The sequence below is a fragment of the Triplophysa rosa genome, linkage group LG7 (genome assembly GCF_024868665.1).
Source record: "Triplophysa rosa linkage group LG7, Trosa_1v2, whole genome shotgun sequence".
Taxonomy (NCBI): domain Eukaryota; kingdom Metazoa; phylum Chordata; class Actinopteri; order Cypriniformes; family Nemacheilidae; genus Triplophysa; species Triplophysa rosa.
Window position 1 is genome coordinate 15,545,426 of NC_079896.1, and position 24,331 is coordinate 15,569,756.

General features: G+C 37.1%; 1 protein-coding gene across 3 annotated transcripts in view; it reads right to left on the bottom strand.

Moving 5' to 3' along the window:
- hs2st1b (heparan sulfate 2-O-sulfotransferase 1b) overlaps positions 1–24,331 on the bottom strand; it is a 74,816-nt gene that overhangs the window by 42,214 nt on the left and 8,271 nt on the right. Inside the window, exons 2-3 of one of the 3 annotated variants that reach the window (XM_057339002.1) lie at positions 10,178–10,312; positions 10,006–10,085 (exon numbers count right to left, since the gene is read on the bottom strand). The exons of the other annotated variants lie outside the window; for them this stretch is intronic. The gene's annotated coding sequence lies outside the window, so the exon portion shown is untranslated. The remainder of the gene's footprint in view (positions 1–10,005; positions 10,086–10,177; positions 10,313–24,331) is intronic. 3 annotated transcript variants of the gene reach the window in all.

Here is a 24,331-nt window from a genome sequence, read left to right on the forward strand (position 1 = left end):
TCTGTGTCTGTGTGTGTTGGTGCGTGTGCGTGTTGTGTGTGTGGAGTGTTTTGTGTGTGGGTGTGTCTGTCTTCTGTGTTTCAACCTTTTCTTGTTTTTGCAGGTACAACTTTGATTGTTTTGCTTGTAGTCAATGTGTCTCATGTGCAGCTGCTTTGTAACAATGAAAATTGTAAAAGCGCTATATAAATAAAGTTGAGTTGAGTTGAGTTGTAGGTCTGTGACACCATACTCCAACACACCATGGAACGGTTCTGCTTCACAAGCCACCTCGTTAGTGCCACCCTGCTGCAAGCAGACAGGTTTGAACAGTACACAGTGGGACTTTGAAGGCCTATCCAGTGCTCAATGGGAGTAAGCTAAAGACAGAGCTTAGTCTCATCTACTGCAAGGAAGAGTTCAGAACCTGTTGTGGTGCTGTGGACCTACTGCAGCTGTTTAAGGAGAACAATCTTGAAGAAGTCTTTTCAGAGACTGTCACTCTCCTAAAGATCCTCATCACCACACCCATGACCACAGCAGAGGCTGAGAGGTGTTTCTCAACTTTGAAAAGAGTTAAGACTTTTCTGAGAAACAGCATGACCCAGGAGAGACTAAATGCATTGGCCATGCTGCCAATGGAGAAGAGAATGGTGACTGAGATCATTGACTTTAACCAGAAGGTCATTGAGAAATTTGCAAGTCAGAAAGAAAGGAGAGCAAAATTTATTTTCAAATAGTGTTAATGGCCAATGATTAGGTAACTATAGTGTGTTGTGTTTTTTTTGAATGATTACCTTGATTACTTAATTACTGATAATAAACCCACATTCAATTCAAATTCACTGATTCATAGTACATTTATTTGCATGCATTAACATTGACTGTAATAATGATACATCACCTGATTAATGGCTATTTATAGTCCTGCATTACTGACAGTTGTTGTTTGCGCCCCCCCAAATATTTTTAGCACCAGCCTCCACTGATCGGTAGTTAGCTACAGGTCTCTAAGTTCTACAACCAAACATCAAGACTGAGCATAGAGTGAAGCAAATGTTGGCCTAATATAGGCACACATAAGAAACACAGGTGCTCTCAATGTCCATTGATGAGAAGGTAATCAGAGTGGCGCTGTGGGAGCTCCTGTCCTGTTTGGCTCCCTCTGCTGGGCTTGACGCAATATGACATATTCATTAAGTGGTACCTGTATGAACCCTGTATATATATATATATATATATACTGTATATATATATACATACACAAAAATATACACACACACAAAAATCTGTCGTTTGGAATTTGGAAACATTAAGGACTTATGTTTTTTGAAAGAAGTGTCTTCTGCTCATAGACTGCATTTATTTGATCAATGTACAATAAAATATATGTGAAATATTACTACAATAACTGTTTTCTATTTATATTTATGTTAAGTTGTCATTTATTTCAGTGATCAAACCTGAATTTTAAGCATCATTACTTCAGTCTTCAGTGTCACATGATCCTTCAAAAATTATTCTAATATGTTGATTTGTTGCTCAAGAAACATTTCAGATTATTATCAATGTTTAAACAATTTTTGCAGGATTCTTTAATGAATAAAAAGAAAAGCATTTATCTGATGTACAAATCGTTTATAACATTATAAATGTCTTACTTTCACTTTTTTTCTGAATAAAAGTATTAATTTCTTAAAAAAAAAAAATACTGACCCCAAACTTTTGAACAGTAGTGTTACAAATTCTTTCTATTTCAGTTAAATGCTTTTCTTTTAACTTTATATTCATCAAAGAATCCAGATTTTTTTTACACAACTGTTTTCAACATTGATAATAATCAGAAATGTTTATTGAGCAAAAAACAGCATAGTGCTAAATTGTGACAACGAAGACTAGAGTAATGATGCTGAAAATGTTTTGAAGTCTGTGTATCACGCGATAACATTCTAGAGAGAGGTCTGAAGCTGTGGAAACGTCAAAAGACAGGAAGCCCGGTCAATCCTTTGAAAATCACCTTTTTCATCTTCCTTGGAGAGCCAGGAGTTGACACAGGGGCACTGAGGAAAGAATTTTTGTCCAGTGAGTAGTGTGCTTTAAGCATGCATTTAGTCGATGTACAAATGTATAAATATATTTCCAGTTTCATTATTTACAATGACTCTCTCTAGTCTAATGATATGTCGTCTTTTTTTTGGATTTAGCAATGGTTGCCGGCATTGAAAAACATCTCTTTGAAGGAGATGCGAAGAAAGGGAAAATGCCTAAATACTCCCTTAATGATCTGGATAATGAGCTGTTCCAGTATGTGTCTTCCTTTGGATTTTGGGTTTGCTTCATATTCACACAATTAATTCTCAATCATTTACTCACTCTCATGATTATTACAAGCATTTCTTTGTTCTGCAGAAGCAAAATACACACTGTAAACCCGAATAAGTTGGGAAAACTCAAAAAATTTGAGGTAATCAGTTACATCAAATTTTTTGAGTTACGATGTTCCCAATTTTAAGTAAGCAAAACTAGTCAGTTTTGAGTTTGTTGTACTGTTGTTGACTCCTTTTAATTTTGAACAATTTTAAGTAAGCAAAACTAGTCAGTTTTGAGTTTGTTGTACTGTTGTTGACTCCTTTTAATTTTGAACATTTAGCAAAGTAACTTTTTTTAATTACAGCTAAATAAATGAAAGGTCTTAAGACAACCTAAACAGTTCAGCTGCATCAACAATGCCAACAAAGTGCATCAACACACACACAGGACTGCTATTGCACCCCCCACAACCTAAGCATAAGCACACTCTTCTAACAGAGGTAACCCCAAAAGTCAAAAATACAACAAACTCTTCTAAATATCCAATGAAATTGAACATTCATCATTAACAAGGCTTTTTCCTTTCTAAAAACTCATAAAATAACACTTCATTTCAAATATACTTTCCTAATGCAGTCTCACGCAAAGCATGCTGGGAACTGAATTTCATTCTAACAAATTCATCTTGAATTAACTTGTTGAAATTAAGTTAAACTAACTCAAAAGTAAGAATTAGTTACAGGAACTCAAAACATTTAAGTTAGGAATTTTTTTATATAAAATTAAGTTTACACTACTTAAACGTTTAATTCTTTGAACATTCGGGTTTACAGTGCACAGTAAAAAGAAAAGTGCCTCAAATATCCTGTTGTGTACTCAAAGAACCTTAAACTGTATTTTAAGATTCAGTTGTGAAGTTCTGGAGTCACCTTTTCACTACACTGGGACCTCAAAGTGCTTTGTGGGTTATTGAAGGAACTCAAAGTCTAAAAAATGGTTCTTGTAAGATCTGTAAACTTGTAAGTGGTTCCTGGAGAATCTCTCTTGTACATGACAGTATCTAGAGGAACCCCCAAAAATTCTAATCTGATCAATTAGTGTCTGATCATTTTGATGTTTTATGAGAATAAGAATAGTCCAAAGTTTGGTTTTTGGCCCCTGCTAAGTGAACACACATTTTAAAACCATGCACATGATTAGAAAAGGCTAAATGTTATTTTGAAAAATTTCAGCAAGCTTTTTGATTATTTTATATTTCTTATTTGTATTATATCATTAATTATATTAATATATTATAAATAAATTATAAAAGGTGTTAAATGACAAACGATGACTTTTAGTCACTTTTAGTGAATGTATAGCTCTTTTTTAACTTATTGATGTTGTGTTGAATGGTTTCCCCACCCATGTTACATAAATTGTCTGTAATTAAATATTTTTATCACATTCAGTTGTTTTTCTCCCTTTTCCTCAGAATTTTCAGTATTTTCCAGTTGAGCAGCAACAAAATGTAAGTATTATATTTATTATGATATTTTCATTATTATGTTATTTGTTATATTTGCACATGTAAAAATACTAATTGACAATGGAAAATCTGAATAAAGTGGATTATTACAGTTGTTGCTATAAATAGCCTATTGAACTCCTTAACCATAGACCAAAACAGTGACTTCCAGGCATTGTAATATTTTGTTTATTGTTACATTTGTAAACCAATTTGTGATGTGCTAAATGATTAAATGTAATGTTTTATGAGACGTTATCTAAATCCCTCTTTTTGGTCTCCATGTCTTATTCGCAGGGGCAACCAAGGCCAACAGACCCGGCCCACCCTGATGCTCATCCTTGCACTGCCTGGGACACCTAAGGCCAACAGGTGCAGCTCCTGTTTTCTTTTTGCCATAAATACATATCTACTTTAGCAATGCAAAATTGTGAAATGTACTATAGAAATAATTTTTACTTTGACTACATGGATCCTCACACCACCTGGTAATAGCAGGAAACCCATTTGGAGAGAACAGCATTGTTTTCTCTAGCTTGCAAGGATTTGCTATTTGGCAAATTACAACTTTACCATGGGTGTAGGCCTTGCTATGAGAGACTACTTTTTTGCTGGACGTTTTTACAATTGTACATTTGTACAAAGTACCTGAAATATTTCTGTATGTACAGTATATTTAAAATTAAGGCAAATTATTTGGTTAGTTTTGTTAAGATAAAGACTTTTCATTTATAACAATATCACCAACACAATATTAATTATACATGTGATTTCATGAATTTAGAATGGTAATGTTCAATATTGACCATTCTGTAAATATTTATTCAATGTAAATTGTTGTTGTTTATCAATAAACTGTTGTATTTGATTTAGTATTTCTGCTTATTAAAATATTGTGAATTGCAAATAAAAACTGAAATGGTGCCTTGAAGCACCCAAGATGGTTCCAGACCATTTAATAAAAGGGATCCCCAAGAAGCCTTGAGGGTTCCTCAGAGAACCGCCCTTCATTAAGCGGTGCCTTGAGTTTCCCCTGAGGGTTCCGCTGGCGTGGCAATGTGAAGAACCCCAAATGGTTCCTCAAAGTACCTTTAATTTTTACAGTGTACAATGCTTGTTTATATCAGCCGTGCCGTGGCACGTTATTGAAATGTACAAGAATCTCATGATCTCGCAAATCCAGTTGCTTTGCACCTGGTGTGATTTGGTACCACGTGGAGAACGGAACAAAACCTTGTCGGAGCCGTAAGAGATAACAGTAACTTAATACGCTGATAATAGGCTGCTTTTAAATGAACATTTTGGTCAGTCTTTGGCCAGATTAGCCTACACATTATTAATGGCATAAATGCAGGCTTTACTCCCTTCAAACTTTATCTAGAATGTCACTGTTTCTGTCTCTGTCACTGCAACTTCCCGAACAGGCAAACAAACAAAAATGAATAATGATTGATGTCATCCACCCGTGACCCACACGCATTAATTATACGTATGTAAAACAGTATATATCTGTAGAGTTGCAGGTGAAATATTTGCTGTGAGCATTGACCAAAGAGGACCGGCACCAAGGTTTATGCAATAATGGTGTTACGAATACCTTGTTACTGGTAACATTAAGAGAGATGGTGTGTACTCTAAGTACAAGTAACTAGAGAAATTGTTACTCAAGTAAAAGTAAAAGTCACTATTTTAAAAATTACTTGAGTAAAAGTAAAAAAGTATGCAATGAAAAAACTACTCAAGTAGCTAGTTACTTAGTTACTTTGTATCTGATTATATAGGCCTACATAAAATTAATATTAACGCCAATATTTTAATATTACATTTTAATCAATATTTTTAATTATCATAAGCAGATATCTTTGCAAGATACTACAGAGACTAAAGAATAAACTTACACAGAAGAGACAAGCATTTCTGTAAATTTCATCTAGTCCGGATGCCAATGTAGTTTACACAACTTATTTAGAATAATAGACCATGTCAAACTAAAGCATGAACTAAACTCAGAGCATTTCCTAAGATTATCTAGAACATCTGCAGTGCTCTCTTAAATGAAATACACATTTTTGAACAAAGCTCATGTTTTCTCGTGCTGTGTCACGTGTGTGTTGTGAAACGCTCTTACTTGTAAACAAACAGTAAACAGTGAACCACACGCCCATCAACAAGTTTTCTTCCTTCTGTTCTTCAAATGTATATTTCTGCAAGCCCATGTCTCTGTGTCTGACAGGTAACGCGCATTTTGCTGTGTCTGACGAACAGGTCGCGTGGGAGCGCGCATATGGCGGGCATTTATCATTGCTGGCAAACAATATGACACATTTGCAGTTTTGATTGTATAGATATAGATTAATATCCACTTCATCCAACGCTCTTTGTGTTCTGCGTTTTCTTAATTTTCGCGCTACGAGGAGTGAGTAATCCTGCTTCAGATGATTCAGATCGTGCTGCGAACTGAACAAATCATTTGAACTGATTCATTAGCCTATTCAAATGGTTTTGCCCATTGTTCAATAAATGCTTTCAAAAGAATCGACTCAAAAGAGTCGATCACTCGGGAATGCCCGTAAAAAGAGACGACAACCTTGAAATAAGCATATTTTAAAATGAAGGAACTAAGGAACGTCACGCAATGAAGTAAAAGTACAGCTTTTCTATTAGAAATTTACTCAAGTAAGAGTAAAAATACACACTTATAATTTTACTTAAAAAGTACATATTTCCCAGAATGTTACTCAAGTAAATGTAACGATGTAAATGTAGCGCATTACTACCCACCTCTGTTTGTTATCTCTTGTCCTTTAGTAAATTAGTTTGCTGGAATAACTGTTATCATGTTATAAACAAACTGACAGATTGGTTTTACTCCAAAATTCAGCAGTGTACCATGCTTGTTAATATATATATTAAAGGTAGCATTTTACATGTAAATTGAAGATGCATCTGAACTGTCCAGCTTCACAAAAGAAATCCTAGACTGTGGCTACACTGGACCAGTCAATGTTGACTACAAGGAAAGCATATTAAGGTAAGTCAACTCTTTTAACATTAGTACAATGCATGATGTGTTGTAAAATGATACATTTGAAGTTGTTGAAATTGAGGAATAGCACTGTAATTATAGACTTGTTTGACAGGAGTCTTTGTACATATCCAGACTCATATATTACAGTAGTTATTAGGAATTAATTTCTATACAAATAACTTGTATTATCTGCTTTGGAATTTTGAATATCCTGTTTTTAAATATGAAGCCATTTTTTTTCTTAAATTGTCTATTTTGCTTTTGCCAGAGCTCTTGCTCTACATATTACAACAAAACGCATCCCAATGCTGCAACAACTGCGTGAGGGCCTTGAGATATATGATCTTATCAAAGTCATTCAAAGAAAGCCACAGCAGTGTCACGATCTCTTTGTCATAGGATATGACGACAAAGTATGTATAAATACTGTTTTAAGAATTCATTTTTGTAGTTATTTTTTAGTATGGCACAAATTATTAATATTACAATAGATTTTTATACTTTTCTTTTTTGTGTTTAGGTTGACTCCAATTACATTTTATCCCACCTGGCCCCAGAGATGAGCCCAAGTGGTTCGATTAAACAAGTGAAAGAGTCAAAAATCATTTAATTCTTTCAAGATTTCTTACTTGAGCTTGAAGGTATGGACTTAAAAAATAGTATAATCTGTTATTCGATATCCAGGTGTAAATATGGTACTGTAGTCCCTTTTTTAAAAGGGTATACATAAACTAAAACATTAATTCTAATGTCCTCGATTTCTTTCTTCTGAAGACACACAACCAGAACATGGGAGAGCAGGAGAAACCTTGTCTGTACCGAAGATAATGCAGTGGATGACTGGGCAAGCTCACATGCATCTGCTTGTATCAGAAAGGGAGAAATTTTAAATAGTTATTAAATTTGACTAGGGCTGCAGCTATCGATTATTTTAATAATCGAGTATTCTACAGATTTTTCCATCGATTAATCGTGTATTCGGATAACAAGTTCTTTTTCTTTATTAAAGAGCAACTCTAAATATACAAGAGAAAATAAGACAGGTCTCTTAAAATGAACAACTAATTTGATTCCTTTTTAGAAAAATTTACATATTTATTGCTGAAATTGCATACATTAATATCTGTGAAAACTAAACCCATTTAGTACATTCCATTGTCATATTATATTCAAAATGCAATATAGGCCTAATACAAATGTATAAATAAGAAACATTACTAAAAATAGAAAGAATAATTTCAAAGGTAAACAACTAACTTCAGCTTATGCATGATGCATTTAGTTAATATAAATTAGTTTTAGTTTCTTTTTTTACTATTAAATAGTAATATATTTGTCCACATAAAATACCGAGTTAACTGGACTTTTATTTTGGCAGGTCGTCGGAAGACGCTTATTTTTTAGTGTGTTAGCTTCACTCAGTAAAATGTCCTGAAATAAACTCTCAGAGCAACTCTGGAGATGAAGTTCATGTCATCATAAAGCGCAGACGCAGACAAATTCATGAGCATCACGCGTGTAGCATGTTAAACTGTGCAGTTCATTCACTCAGACACGCAGAACAGACAGATGACGTATGTAAATAACATGATTTGGCATCCACTAGTCCGCATCTAGTTTAGCGGGCTGTGCGTTAGTAATAACGGTCCGTGGGGAAACACAGTGCTCCGTGTGTACTGTAGTTAAATGGATTAAACAAAGCTTCGAGGCAACAAAATTTGCCTCGATGATTTTTTGTATTATAATTACTCGAGGAATCGTTTCAGCCCTAAATTTGACCACTGTTGTCTACAGCACATGCCAAACCACACTGTGTTACCCAATTGTTAGTGCTTGCACTAATGCCATTACATTTCCCGTAGTCCATATGGTAGATTATGAGTCTTTCAAAACACTCTTGCAAACTGCTGTTACATATGGTGCAAACTTTGACAGAGTGCAGCAAATCTGCTGAAATTGTCTATTGTAGAAATCTGCAGTTTCATCGATTCATGTTTACTCAAGCATATTGCTTACAATGTTCACTCTTGACTTTACTTTTTGGAATGTTTTAAATGCATGCAAGACAAAATAATCTAAATTTGTATTTGGTGTACATTTCTAAAAAAATGCAGTTTCATGTGGTGGGAGTCACAAACAATTGATTGTTCCTTATAGTGTGTTTTCTCATTAAAGGCATAACATGTATTAGTTCAATTACCTTAATACATCAAAATCAACTTAATAAATCACATTTGAAGACAATGCAAGATTTATTTTTTATAGTTTTGTCAAACAACACAAATATCTACATAGTTTAAATGTTATTACTTTTATTCAAGACAGCACGTATATATGGATTTATATTTCTTTGTGTTTAGTCTAGGCTTCAAAGGATATCTATTTATGACATTAGATTTAAAGCTAATTCATGTGCTTGTAAGTAGATGTCATAACCAAAACAAGTGGACTCAGCTGTGGGGTTCACTTGATTCTGTAGAGTAGCAAGCATTTTGTTATATTGTGCGTAATTCTGATCATTTTGTTGACATCCCACTTATAAGAAGTATTCATAGGAATGATATTACCATAGATGTGTTAATAATCAGACCAATGATTGAGTGTTACAAGTAAATATATGATTGAGTGTTACAAGTGAATATATGAAGATGATTTAATGATTTAATGACATAATCAGTATACTTAAGCATTGATTGAGTGTTGTTTGAACATATAAGTGTATTTTAATCATTTTAACCAAGTATAGAACAGATTTCAGCAATACAAAATTCAGTGATGTCTTTGAGATCTGTTTAAGGCCTGACCTAGATAAAGTTCAGAAGGTTGAACATGTAGTTCACTTTGTGGCCTGAAAACTGGTACCAACAGGAAAACTTATTTTTAAAAACCAAGTAAAGGTCGACATTCCACCATTAGATACAAACCTTGTTGCCTAGAAAATAATAGTGGCAGACAAGAATGATTCGATAATAAAAAATAAAAGATAAAGGGAATTTACCTGATTGGTTTTAGTAAAGGACCTCCTTTCCTAAGTTTCACTATAACTGTAGGCTGGAAAACACTAAGTTTCAGATGACTTGGGACATCTCACTTTGTTTGGCCTGATCAAATAAAGTTAACTCCTTGACACCTGAACCTTCTTTGTCTGAGAGATTTTTTAAACTTCAAGATCGACGTTTACCACATCAGTATCTCTGGGACAATGACACCAAGCTCAGAGTCAACACTCTGTGGATTCTGGAAGTCCTCAGCTTGCAAGATCTGACATTTGAAAATGGGAAAAACACCAGTCATTAATTAAAAGAACACTCACATTACAAAGCAATTTTTTGTTTAGTTTAACCCATGCATACCTCTGACAAATCAGGCTGTGACACAGATGCTTGCAACATCCCAATATTCCAAAGCTGATTGGGTGACGAATTTCCCTCCGTTCACAGGGGATGATTGTTCCACATCTCTGTGAAATGCTGCAAGTCATCGTGTATCTGGGGATGAAAACATATCCCACACAGAATAGGTGAATAGCATTGGACAGGTCAACAAATCCTTCCTCTTCCAAGCTGTGGAGCACATTGTAGTAACTTGATGTTACAGTAGTCAAACATCTCTCCATAGCCATTCCACTCTATGACAGGGAAAAGTGTGAGGTGCTGATTTAACTGCAAAGCATTTAAAAACATTACATAAGAATTACTTAAAAGTACAAAGGATTGGGTAAAACATCTTTTATTAATTGTATTATTTTATAAAAAGAATTGTAACAACAATACATTAACCATGCTGTCATATTAACATTTAAATACCTCTGTTCATGCACACTTTTGCCAGCAATAAAGCTGCCACGGCCAGTTCCTTGCACAGTAAACATGCACCGAGCAATGTCTACATTCTCCACCCCTTGGTCTGCACGTACTCTAAAACATTTAAAAAGAGCAGTTTTTGATTATTAGTGTCACGGTCCTGTCTGCCTCCCGGGGTATTCCTCTGCCTGTTTCTCCTATGTTTGCCCCCCTGGACTACATCATCCTCCACGTTCCCTCACAAATTATTTATGCATCCAAAATGCAATTGAAAATACAATTTGAACTTCCTTTTAAAAATTGCCTTAAATATTCTTCCATATGACACCTTATGAAATGTCTAAAGTATAGTCATAAGGCCTTCAACTTTCAGTGGGACCATTTTGTGAAAAATTTGTGAGAATCATTCTATATAATCAGCATACCTTGATGGCCATCCATGTTTTGCCACTCCGTACATGAAAAACCCAAAAGCTGTTCTGGCTTTGTTATTACCAGCAACATCCAGGTAAAAGATCTGTTCAGGAGGGTAACACAACGGTTGTATATTACTATGCAAGATATACAGTATAGATTAAATAAGAGATTCATTAATAAATATTCAACTTCCTTGAAAAGTCATCAACAGCCCCAAAAACCACAATGTTGTACCTAATAAAAAATGGTTTGCCAGCATTTACACTACCGTTCAAAAGTTTGGGATTGGTAAAATAGTTTTATGCTTTTAACATTAAAGGTTAGTTCACCCAGATGAAAATTCTGTTATTAATTACTCATTTGTTATAACACAAATTACACAAGATAAATGTATGGAAAAGCTAATAAAAATTACCTTATCAGCTTGTGATTAGTGTCAATATGGACAAGAGGCAAAGGAGCAGGAACAGAGTATGTACGTCTCGCGATGAATAACAGCTGGACCATCCTTGAAAGTACCCCTGCTCCATCCACACGTTGCAAATACATATTCACTCTTGTCCATGCAACTCGATGTCCCATTGCTTGTAGAGATCCTTTTACCAGCCTGTATCCAGCATGAGGCATTCTTGCCTTTATAGTTCTAACCTTCTGATCAAGCTCATGATCAGAAATATCAGAATAGCTGCTCCTGACAGACAGACTTTCCTCTTTCATTCGCCTATATAAGGTTGATCTTGAAATGCCATGCACTTCAGCCAAAGAGGCGAGCGGCAAGTGCATGCTGATCAAATTTTGGAGCGTCTCTTTTTGAATGTTTAATCTGGGACGCCCCACACTTCCCCTCCATTCAGCCACAGCTACATCATCCAACAATGGAGGGACAATACTCTGTGAAAGGTAATATGAGATAACTTGAGACAACTGTTCTAGAGCATCCACTACACAATGGGGAATGTCTGTATATGATGCTCCAGCCCAGAGAAACTGTAACTCCTGACAGCATATGATCTGCCACCGTGTAGTCCTGCAAAGAGAAACAACATTTAAAATACAAAAATACCTAATGTAACAAATATATAACATTCAAAAGCATGTATATTTAACTGTCTACTTTTTGTTTACGGTCTAGTTTTTGGCTAAACAAAAATTAATTTCATAGGCTGCTGCTGTAGCCTGTGCCCATGGCACAAGAATAGATTGTTGTTATGCAAAATTCAGCACAGATACGTCTCCTAAAGACACCAAACTAAGTTTACAATCCTTAATTGAGTATTCAATTGAATACTGAAACCAAGGAAGATGATTTCATGATATTCAGACATATATTTCGTGAATGCTTGTTTGGCAATGCATATTATACCATTTTAACCACATTTAAGATTACCTAAAGCTGACTCTTCACTAATTATGGGCTCTGGCAGCTAGCTAACGTATTGTTGGCTAATCAACGCTATCACCAACTACAGACGGGCTTAGCTAACTTTACGTATTTAGATGGGAAAGCATAATAATTAAGTTCACTTGACACTTACCCATTATACGTAAATGAACTGTTGTTTGCCATTTCTGCTGGAAGCTCACTCTTCTGTCAGACTGGCGGCAGGGGGAAAACATAGTGGGCGTGGTCATCTTGTCACTTCAATCGGGAGTGACCAATAGAAAAAGCCCTTTTATCTTGGTGGGTAGAGACCGCCCACAGAGATACAGCTTCCCTCGCAAACAAAAGTTTTCAACTCGCAAGCAAAAGTTTTAGACCCGCAAAAAAGACAGCGAAAAGAGAGCAATATTTGTCGTTCTGCAAAAAAAGACAGCAGAAAAGAGAGCAATATTTGTCGTTTCGTGATGAAAAGTTTTTGAAGTGCACAAAGAAAAAGAAAAATTTTCAAAGATTTGCACGCAATGAAAATAATTTTGTTATTTTTTGAGTTTTTTTGCGATCTTTTATTTTTTAATTACAAAATAATTAGTTTCACTCTCAAACACAGAATTTTTGATTGCATAAAAAAGACACACAAAAAAACCTCCATAAATAACAAGAGATTAAATGAAAGAGAGAGAGAGAAAAAAACATAATACTAAAGTGCAATAGTTGAAGTGCAAAACTTAAAGGTGTCATGAACTGGCTTTTTTATTATTTTATACTGTTGTCTGAGGTCTAACTATGACGTTCGCGTGGTTTTTACATTCAAAAACATAAAAATCAATAAGTAATAGGCAATTTTCTACCCTGGTTTTGGGGCCGATTCAAGAAACGCTCGTTTTTTATGGGCGGGCCGTATTGAAGACTTGGAAGTAAACGCCCACTGCTATGATTGGATAACAGTTCCAAAAGACATCAGTGTGCCCTGTGTGTGATGTACATTTCTGTGTGTCTTTTTGACAAGCTACGTGCTTAGTTGGAGCCTTCTGTAAACTTTGTTAGACACGTAGGTTACACATAATCAGGACATATAAAGCGATCCAAAGCAACATTTATTTATCGTACATTTATTGTTACTCACGTAAGATTCCAGTCGGATCTGTCGAAAGACAGTTGCTCACTGGCTCTGAAACGTAAATACAAACCACCATAGGTCACAGAAGGTGTCGGATACTGGCTGGGAATGGAGTCACCACACGTCCCAACCAATGAGAGCGTTTGGGGTTGACCTAGGACTGCTGAAGCGCACGCAGAACTGAATGGAAAGGTACCGAACTCTTACATGGACAGGGCCGTGCACAGACATTTTTAGGGGCAGTGGCCGAAACGAACAAATAAGGGGCCTAAGGTTTGGGGCAGGAGAAGACAGCACACGCGCTCTTAGAAATGCCTTTCTTATTATCACACTGTAGCACTCAGTAAATATGCTAATCTATATTTTGTGTTGTACTATGCTAGAGTACAACTCTTTGAAAACATTTACAGTAGCCAAAGGAATTCTTGCATTTTCACAGTAATGGTGATTGTTGAAATTTCAATGTTTTTTCAACATTCTTTTGAGTCGATTCTTTTGAAAGCATTAATTGAACAATGGGCAAAACCATTTGAATAGGCTAATGAATCAGTTCAAATGATTTGTTCAGTTCGCAGCACGATCTGAATCATCTGAAGCAGGATTACTCACTCCTCGTAGCGCGAAACTTAAGAACACGCAGAACACAAAGAGCGTTGGATGAAGTGGATATTAATCTATATCTATACAATCAAAACTGCAAATGTGTCATATTGTTTGCCAGCAATGATAAATGCCCGCCATATGCGCGCACCCGCGCGACCTGTTCGTCAGACACAGCAACATGCGCGTTACCTGTCAGACACAGAGACGTGGGCTTGCAGAAATATACATTTGAAGAACAGAAGGAAGAAAACTTGTTGATGGGCGTGTGGTTCACTGTTTACTGTTTGTTTACAAGTAAGAGCGTTTCACAACACACACGTGACACAACACGAGAAAACATGAGCTTTGTTCAAAAGTGTGTATTTCATTTAAGAGAGCACTGCAGATGTTCTAGATCATCTTAGGAAATGCTCTGAGTTTAGTTCATGCTTTAGTTTGACATGGTCTATTATTCTAAATAAGTTGTGTAAACTACATTGACATCAGGACTAGATGAAATTACAGAAATGCTTGTCTCTATTCTTTAGTCTCTCTAGTATATTGCAAAGATATCTGCTTATGATAATTAAAAATATTGATTAAATGTAATATTAAAATATTGGCGTTAATATTAATTTTATGTAGTAGGCCTATATAATCAGATACAAAGTAACTAAGTAACTAGTCAACTCAACTCAACTCAACTTTATTTATATAGCGCTTTTACAATTTTCATTGTTACAAAGCAGCTGCACATGAGACACATTGACTACAAGCAAAACAATCAAAGTTGTACCTGCAAAAACAAGAAAAGGTTGAAAACACAGAAGACAGACACACCCACACACAAAACACTCCACACACACAACACGCACACGCACCAACACACACAGACACAGAGACACACACACACACGGATGCGCACGCACACACACACAACACACACACACGTACGTACACAGACAAGTACGCACACACACACACGCTCAGTGAGAGCACACATTTAGGATAAAGGAGAGAGAAGCACAGGTCAAATATAACAGATAATAAATTCCTATATGCAATATTAATTAAGTAAAACTTTAAATTCTAAAGCAGCCCCCCCGGTCAGGCAGATAGTGCAAAAACAGTATGCAAACGGTGGCGAGGAACCCAAAACTCTAATCGAGAAAAAAAACCTCAGGAGAACCCAGGCCCAACCAGGGGATTCCAGTTCCCCTCTGGCAAAAGCTGCTGCCTCTGCACAAGCTCCAGAGAACTTGCACAACAAGGCTAAATAAAATAAATAAACTTAATAATAAAATAAATTATAGTTTAAGATTATCATTAATAATCTAATAGCATTTGAATTTTGTGGTGAAGACATGTCAAGAGACCGCGTCCTTCTTTATCCAGCTCTATCATCTCAGCTCTTGTCAGGTCCCCACTTCCCATTCTCCGCTCTACCATCAGGTCAGGCCATGAACTGCATCCTGCTCGCTGTGGTAACCTTGGAACAATGAGACAAGACTGGCTGAGAGTAGAGTACTGTTCTGTACTCTTTGATGCAACAAGTACATCAGTTGTGTTTTTGGTTCCGGTTGATCTAACTAATGCAGCCTAAACCCTCTGAAGATTTATATTATGGAAGAGTAGTGTATGCAAGATTAAAAAGATGCGTCTTTAGTCTAGATTTAAACTGACAGAGTGTGTCTGCCTCCCGGACAGTGCAGGGAAGACTATTCCAAAGTTTAGGCGCTAGATAGGAAAAGGATCTACCACCTGCACTTGATTTTGAAATTCTAGGTATTACCAACTGACAGGACGCCTGAGAGCGTAATGCACGTGAAGGACTGTAATACAAAAGGAGTTCATTCAAGTACTGAGGAGCTAAACCATGTAAGGCTTTATAGGTAATAAGCAAGATTTTAAAGTTAACGCGATGCTTTATAGGTAACCAGTGCAAGGTTGACAGAACCGGGCTAATATGTTCATACTTTTTTGTACGTGTAAGAACTCGAGCTGCCGCGTTTTGGACCAATTGGAGTTTTTGTAATAAGCCTGCAGGGCAACCACCTAACAGTGCATTACAGTAGTCTAGTCTTGATGTCATGAATGCATGAATTAACTTCTCTGCATCTGACATTGACAGCATATGACGTAGTTTAGATATATTCTTAAAATGGAAAAACACAATTTTACTAGCTACTTGAGTAGTTTTTTCATTGCATACTTTTTTACTTTTACTCAAGTAATTTTTAAACTAGTGACTTTTACTTTTACTTGAGTAACAATTTCTCTAGTTACTTGTACTTTTACTTGAGTAAAGATTTTGGCTACTCTACCCACCTCTGTTTGCGGGCCAAAAGTGATATTGATGCATTAATATTGACAAATCGACAGTTTTAACATTGATTCAATAGGTTTCACTTACTCCCTTGCTATCTGGGCTACTGTTAATATGGTCTTAATATCATATTATATTATATTAGAGCGTTTCCCATACAATGCATTTAATTAGGCGGTCCGCCCAGGTATATTTATGGCCGCCCAAGTATATTTGGCATCACATTTTTTATCCATCCGTGCTAATGACAGTATCTGTGATCGAATAACTACTGGATAAACAGCGCTTACGCATCTTCTCTCCTTCCTGACTTGTTTGGTGTGAGTGGAGCGTGGCCACGTGCGCGTTCCTCATCTTCCGTGTTCGCATGCACTCTCCCGTTGAGCTCCATGTGTGTGCGCGAGCCCTCGGCCTCTCGTATTTAACTGTCACTTGCATTTAAAATCAAAGAAGCGTTCGTAATACAGCAACACATTGTCGAGAAAGGGCAAACAGCATATTGCCGCTCTTTAATGTAGATGTACTGTATTGTGATTTTGTCCAATGATGTTGCATTTATAAATCAGAATTTTAGCAGCGGTTAAAGTGACTGCTGATGGCATCCCATTGTAAAATACAGCCATTTTCAGACTTGACTTCTTTTTTGAAGCTGCTAGCATCTGTTTTACATTATAATCCTATGGAGTAAACCGTGTTTTCAAAACACGTCCCAAGCGCTTTTTTAAATGCCAGCACCGACGTCTTTTTCTGCAGCTCAGAGCGTCTTTTGAGGTTGAAAAAAGTTCAACTTTTCTGAAAAAAACACCCTACGACAAGCTCCCTTTTCACAGCTAGCCAATGACAGAGACCTGTCGTTTCCATAACAACATGCGAGGAACGTGATTGGTCGAGAAGGCTCAAGCTCCTCCTGTTGGAGGATAGTTTTGTATAAATGTAAGTTTAATTTTCACTTTCAACAACTTCTGATTGCATTTCTATCGTGAAATTAGTATTGTAGTTTTTAAATATGTGATTAGTTATTGCAAAGATGCTCTCTGTTTATAATTTAAATAGACTTCCGTTATGCTGCCTATGTTTCTTTGGGCTGCCTTCGTGTGCGAAGCAGGGTTTTTCCTGCATAGATAAATTGGAGGCGGCGGCCTCCGTCAAATGTCGTGCAGCCTCAGACTCTCGCCAAAATTATGTTGGTTCTCTTCACAAGAAATGCTGCGTGCATTTAACAGACTGTCAACTGTAAGCTGCATTACGCCACAGTAGAGGCGCTGTTTCGTTATCAGCACACCGAGGCGCTGAAAAGAGTTGCAGAACAAGAGCTAGCTGTGTTTGACGGCTGTTTGTTTTGCATCCAAGTAACGTTACCCAGGGGCGGATTTAGTGATTTGGGGGCCCTAGGCAAATCCATGTATGGGGGCCCCAACTATGCACCATTTTACTTTACTGCAACCCTTATTTTTCTTCCTCATCAAAGCACACAACTTTTCACCCCCAGTCAAAGTGACAGGGGAAAACTAAGCTTAATAAACAACACAGATATTGACTAATTAAAAAATATATAATAATGAATTCCCAAATGAAAAACATGGGATAAGTGTCTTAACAAAACACTTATATTAAAGTTCTAAAAAAAATGATGAAATGAAAACTAATAAATTATATAAAGCATTAAATTTATTCAATCAAACAGAAAAGTTGAAAATTTTAATATAAGCCTTTTTATAAGACTTTTTCGCCCATAAGTAACCAGTCTAATTAAATGAGCAAAGCTCATTCACACCCTACGTTCTCTTGTAGTTCACTGAGCTTTGAACGATTCACTGATCTCTTACTGTGGCAGAAGGGGCGTGGTTTAGCGAAGTCTGCAGCGGGAGAGAGAGTGAGGAGATGAGCGGTGATTGAGTGTGGAAGACGAAAATCACGAACACCTGTGTCTCATTCCAGCAAGTGGCGTGGGGAGGCATAAAAGCCAGTGAGGCAGAGCCGGTGGGGGGAGAGACCTGGACTACTGCTGGTAGACGCTTGAGAGGAGAGTGAGCGACAACGCGAGAACGACAGGAAAAGGACTGATTTATAAGAGACTGTGCAAGCCTCTTCCTTCCTGGTTGTGTCTTGAACGTGTTATACTTACATTCTGTGTAAACGAATTGGTTCAAAGGAGTCATTTGTTTGCGAGTCGTTCTGATCGCAATGTGCGTTCATACTGGCAAACTCACTGTGTACAGAATAACGCTGATTCAACGAGCCAACTTCACATCTAAAAACATTATAATGATGTACAGCAAGTTAATATGGAAATCTTTTCAAGAAATTCAAGAAAATGTAAATTGAACGTAAAACTCCTGAACAGCCGTGAAACACAGCTAATACAGCTCCTAATATAGCTCTTTTACTGAACTCTTCAGCGTCTCACTGCTGGTAACGAAACAGCGCCTCCATTGTTTCGTAACTGCAGTTACAAATGACAATCTGTTTAATAATGCACGCAGTGTTTTTTGTCAAGACACTCGACATATTTTTGACGAGAGTCTAATGCGGCACAAAATTTGTTTGAGGCGGCCGCCTCCAATTTCTTTATGCAGGAAAAACCCTGATCTGGGATTACTATATACAAAGTGTGCCCTCTCTCCGTCTTTTTTCTGGTTTAAGACCTGCATTTAAATGTGACCAAATTTCTGTACTAGTGCTTATCAATCGCTAGCACTGTACTGACGTTATTATATTATGTCTTTTTTGTGCCCATCGGTCTGCGCAGCGGAGTCAAACAACCTTTCTACCTTTGAACTGGCCCTCTCCCTCTTTGTTTGACAGATGTTTTGGTCGTCAGTCATTATAACTGTTGTCGGTGTTCATGGAGAAATACTTACCGGCACATTATCATTGCTCGTGGCTGGGAGAGTGCTGTGTCTGGCGGGAGAGAGAGGCGCTGCTGCTGTAGGAGCAGCGGTGGAGTTTGTGTGGGGAAAAAGCAGAGACTTTGGCAACAATCTTTTGTAAATCGTCTTTTTTTCCTCTCCGCTGGTGTAGCTGCGTTCTTTGTTGTTTTATTTCCCTGCGACTTTTACTTAGTTTTGCAGCTAATGTACCACACAATGACACTCTTGCTGTGGGCAGTTACTAATTCCGCCGCTGCGTTAACTTTCTCTAGCTGGTGTCGAACTCGTCTCGCGCATGTACGGTGCTAATGGAATGGTCCACTCTAATCGATAATGGGGGGAGTGCCTTCGTACAGATGTAATAACGTAAAACGTTAACAGGGATATTCAGACTGTTTTGATGATTACTTGGGGCTCTACGTGGCTGCTGACATGGCTTATTGGTTAAGTCCACCCCTTCCTTTTGGGGGCCCCTGGTAGCTCTGGGCCCCAGGTGATTGCCTACCTTTGCCTAATGGTAAGTCTGCCCCTGACGTTACCTTTCATTTCTTGAAATTTCTTAAATTAACATGACGTACATCATTGTAATGTCTTTAGCTGTGCAGTTGGATCGTTGAATCAGCGTATACTGTACACAGCGAGTTCGCCAGTATGAACGCACATTGCGTTCAGAACGACTCGCACACGAATGACTCATTTGAACAGATTCATTTAAACTATTGAACTTTTCAGTCACTAGCGAATATAAGAGATCCTTGAATCATTTAAAGTGAACCACAGAGAATGCAAGATATGAATGAGCTTTGATCATTTAGTAAGATTGGTTAATTCAGTTGGCCATTGTGGGCTGAAAAGTTAGTTGAAAATGATTAAAAAAAGCTTTATTTGATTTTAAAAAATCTGTTTGGTTGAATAAAAGAAATGTTTTACATAACTTAATAATTGTCATTTTCATCTAATTTTATTAGAACTTTTAATATGTCAAAGTCACTTTGGTTAAGCCACTTAAAGGTATGGTAGGCTTATGTGTGTAAGATTAGGATGGCACCACCTCCGCCTCATTTTGAGCCAGGAAAAAACCCTGGCGAAGTCATGGCGTTCGGCTGCTATTTGTAACCAAACTCTGCGAGCATTTTAACTAAAAAAGCGCTTTTGTCAACTTTTTCTTGTCAAAAAAAGTGCTAACACTAACACGACGTGATGACATCACAAATATGCTAATTAGTTCATGACGTCAAAAAAGTGCTAACACTAGGCTTGTTTGACTTGATCCGACAGGCAGATGACATCAAAGTACCGCGAGAGCCATTCGAAAAACCATAAAATGTTTGGTTTCGAATCGCTCTCGCGGTACTTTGATGTCATCCGCCTGTCAGATCTTGAGGCGCCGCATGAAGTCGAACAAGCCTATTAACACGATGTGATGACGTCACAAATATGCTAATTAGTCTGTGACTAATTAGCATATTGACTAATTAGTCAAAATTCTATGGGATACACTGTATAATATGTTATAGATTACTGGTTTTAACTAAGAAAAAAGATTACAGTGGTAAATGTACTGTACAGGAGTTACAGTGTGAAAAACGGTCACCTTTGTGTGGCATTTACATTTATGCATTTGGCAGATGCTTTTATCCAAAGCGACTTACATTGCATTATCCTATACATTTTTGTTTCTAAGTATGTGCAATCCCCTGGGATCGAACACACGACCTTGGTGTTGTTAGCGCCATGCTCTTACCACTGAGCTACAGGAAAGCGTAACTACAAAGTAATTTACTACAAAGGAAATTTACTACAAAGTGTGCCAATAACAGCAAATTTGGTGTTATATCAGATTGGGTACAACCATTTTGATTCGACAAGAATTCTAATTCTCTTTGAGAACGTGGATATTTTGTACACGTTGTTAGCAGTTGTCACCAATAAAAGACCAGGGGTGTATTCCAGTAAATTTAAGGGTTAGCTAGCGGATAACCCCAATTTTCGGTTCCAAAAATGGAGATAACTTTCTGGGTATGCAAGTACCCATAGCAACTTACTCTCTGAAGATAACCTGCTCTGGAGCAGGTTATGTTCCAGGGTTAGTTCATTTTAAGGAAATGTTACTAAGCTTCAGGGGTTGTCTGCGCATGTGTGCGTTTTTGATGAGCGTCAAGTGGGCGTGGAAGCACAGATTACATATAATATATTATAATTTCACAGCAATATTACAATTACCAGGGCTCTAGAGTGCGACCTAATTTCTCAATGGTGCGACTAAAAAAAATCTGAGGTCGCACCGGTGCGACCAGCCGTTCGAGGGAAAAAACGTCTCTGCGAAAGTCTCCCTGTGGTTCAACAGCAGACACATTAGGCCCATATCGTGGTCTAAACCAATCAGAGATAGTGAAGGGCGGACCCCCTCTGATTGGCCGTGGTCCAGATATTCCTGTACGTGTGTGTACGTTTGAAAATGCTGTGCTGCAGTCGGATGGAGAGGTGAGTAGCCTAGGCCCGTCAGATAAACAGAGTGGATGTAGCCGCGGATGATGAGAGAAGATGAAAAGAACGATTGACAACTTTTTCATTAAGAATGTTAAGTTAAGGCCTGATCCGTCCGAAAATCATAACCAATGTGTGACAAGTTAGACTGCGACTAAATGGTCTCATTTTGCGACAAATTTTCCTGCCAATTGGGACAAGTTTTTCTTAATGGTCGCACAGGTGCGACTATCAAACTGATCAATGTATAATTTTTGCGTATTATAAATGTAATGCGCAGAAATGTTATATTGCGCAAGCTGCGCATTCAGTCACTCATTTTCGTCTCCCCTCCTTCAACCATTTACTTATCTATCAGTGCCCCGCCCCCAAAGACGTAATTCACAGGTTACGGGTAAGAAGCGAAGGACCGAAAGAGCAGACGAGTGAAGCGCTCAATCTTGCAATTTAAATAAATATGCAGAATACAAGAATTTCCCCCGCTAAGGTACAAAACAGCAAAGATAACGAAATGTGTTGCAAGTATTGTATGCATGTGAAGCTAATGCAGGAAACGTGTTTAAACTTTATGCACTGAACTATTGTATAAAGATCTCTAACAATACTGCAAAGCATACAAAACGTTATACATCACGCTAAATACTATTTATTTGTGAGTCGCTATTGATAGAAGCCAAACGTGTATCAATGCAGCTTTCATGAAGAATAATCACTAAAAGCCTTCAGGTCTCGCGGGTTGTTTGAGATGCGCGCGCCCAGAGAGTCAGAGCACAAAATACTAAACGGAGTTCTCTTTCACGCCTTCTTACTCTGAAACGGACATATTAACACAAAATAACCTAAAAATTCCCATATTAACAAGAAACCTTGTAAAGGTATTCAGTTTGTTTCGTGACCAAACAGTTGGGAAACAAAACATGTGTTCCAGTATATTGCGCGAGCTCTTAAAGGGGCAGCAGCATAATAAAGATCTCTGTTTATAATGTTCATCAAACAACAACGGACGGGCCCAAAAACACTCACTGATATTAAAGGAATTGTGTTCTCTTATAGGAGTCGTTCACAACAAATAAAGGAAGAAAGTAGCTTTAAGAAAGATGTGCTTTAAATATGGTAAAGTGTTGAAAGAGAGTTTACATATACAATAAAAATAATTCAATCATAAACAATGATTTGTATTAATTTCTAATTGATTTATTAATGTATTAAACACATTTTAATGAAGTTTTAGTGATTCTTTTTTCTTACCTCACCCCACGACTCTGGTGCTATCAAATTAAGGGCTGGTGCCACCAACTGAATAACTTGGTAGCACCAGTGCCACCTCTCTCAAGTGTTAGTCTAGAGCCCTGCTTTCTTGTAGAATTGTGCTTCAAATAAAGAACTTTATGTTGAACAGATTGTTAGTTAATCATTTACAAGTCAATATTGCCTATATGGACAGTGATTAAAAAAAGTGAACTTGTAAAACTGCGGTGTTAAATGTGATGCGGTCGAAAATTTGGGTGCACCTAACTTTTGTGCTGGTGCACCTAAGAAAAAAAGTTAGGCGCACCAGTGCAACTAGTGCAAAAAGTTAGTCTACAGCCCTGATTACATTTCCAATCTCACCCATCGCAATTTAGCATTCACAACTAATTTTTTTATTAAATTTATTATTTAACCTTTTAAATGAAAAAATCTTTAAATAATGTAAACTTTATGTAGGCTATTTATATTAAATATTGTATACTGTATACTTTGAATTAGGTTTATTAAAACATCTCCAATTATCACTGGATAAATATACACATCTTACAATTTCCAACAGTTAAAGGATGTTAATAGTGAAGTATTTTAACTCACGAGGATTGCATATCATTACTCTTGTTCACTTATTATGCAATATTTGATGCATTGGGTCAAAGAAAGTTGTGGCCTAATGGTCAGAGAGACCGATTTAAAACTTCAAAGGTTGCAAGTTCGATTCCCAGGCAGGCAGGTTTCCAAGGCTTTATTAGGTGACCCCCCAATGGGATTACCATGGCATATTGTTCACATATTTAAATTCTTATTATAATTTTAAATCCATTTACATTAAAAAATACATAAAAAACTTAGACTTCAGGTTTTTCACACTGACTGTATTCCATAAAAATGTCTTTCTGATCATCAGCCTCCTCCTACAGTTTAGTATTGAAAGGCCTTTCTCCAAATTACAATTAGCCTTTCAGGAGGCCGTTTCCACGTCTTTTAACATTTGGAAAGCCATGGCCTTTTAGCAAACAAAGTCAAAAGAAACAAACAAAAATACAAAATGTATGTGTATTTGAAAGGGATATATAAAGATATATACATGTTTACTTGCGGCTTTGAGTGTACTGACGGCTGTGACGTTCTTGCCCGCATCACGGGAAACAGAAGATCGGCTTGGAATCGCCTAGACGTGAGACTGACCGGCCGGTCACCGGTCGGGCCGATCATACGAAAAACCGGCCGATTCCGATCTCTTGCCGGTCAATCGGTGCACCTCTACTTTATACAC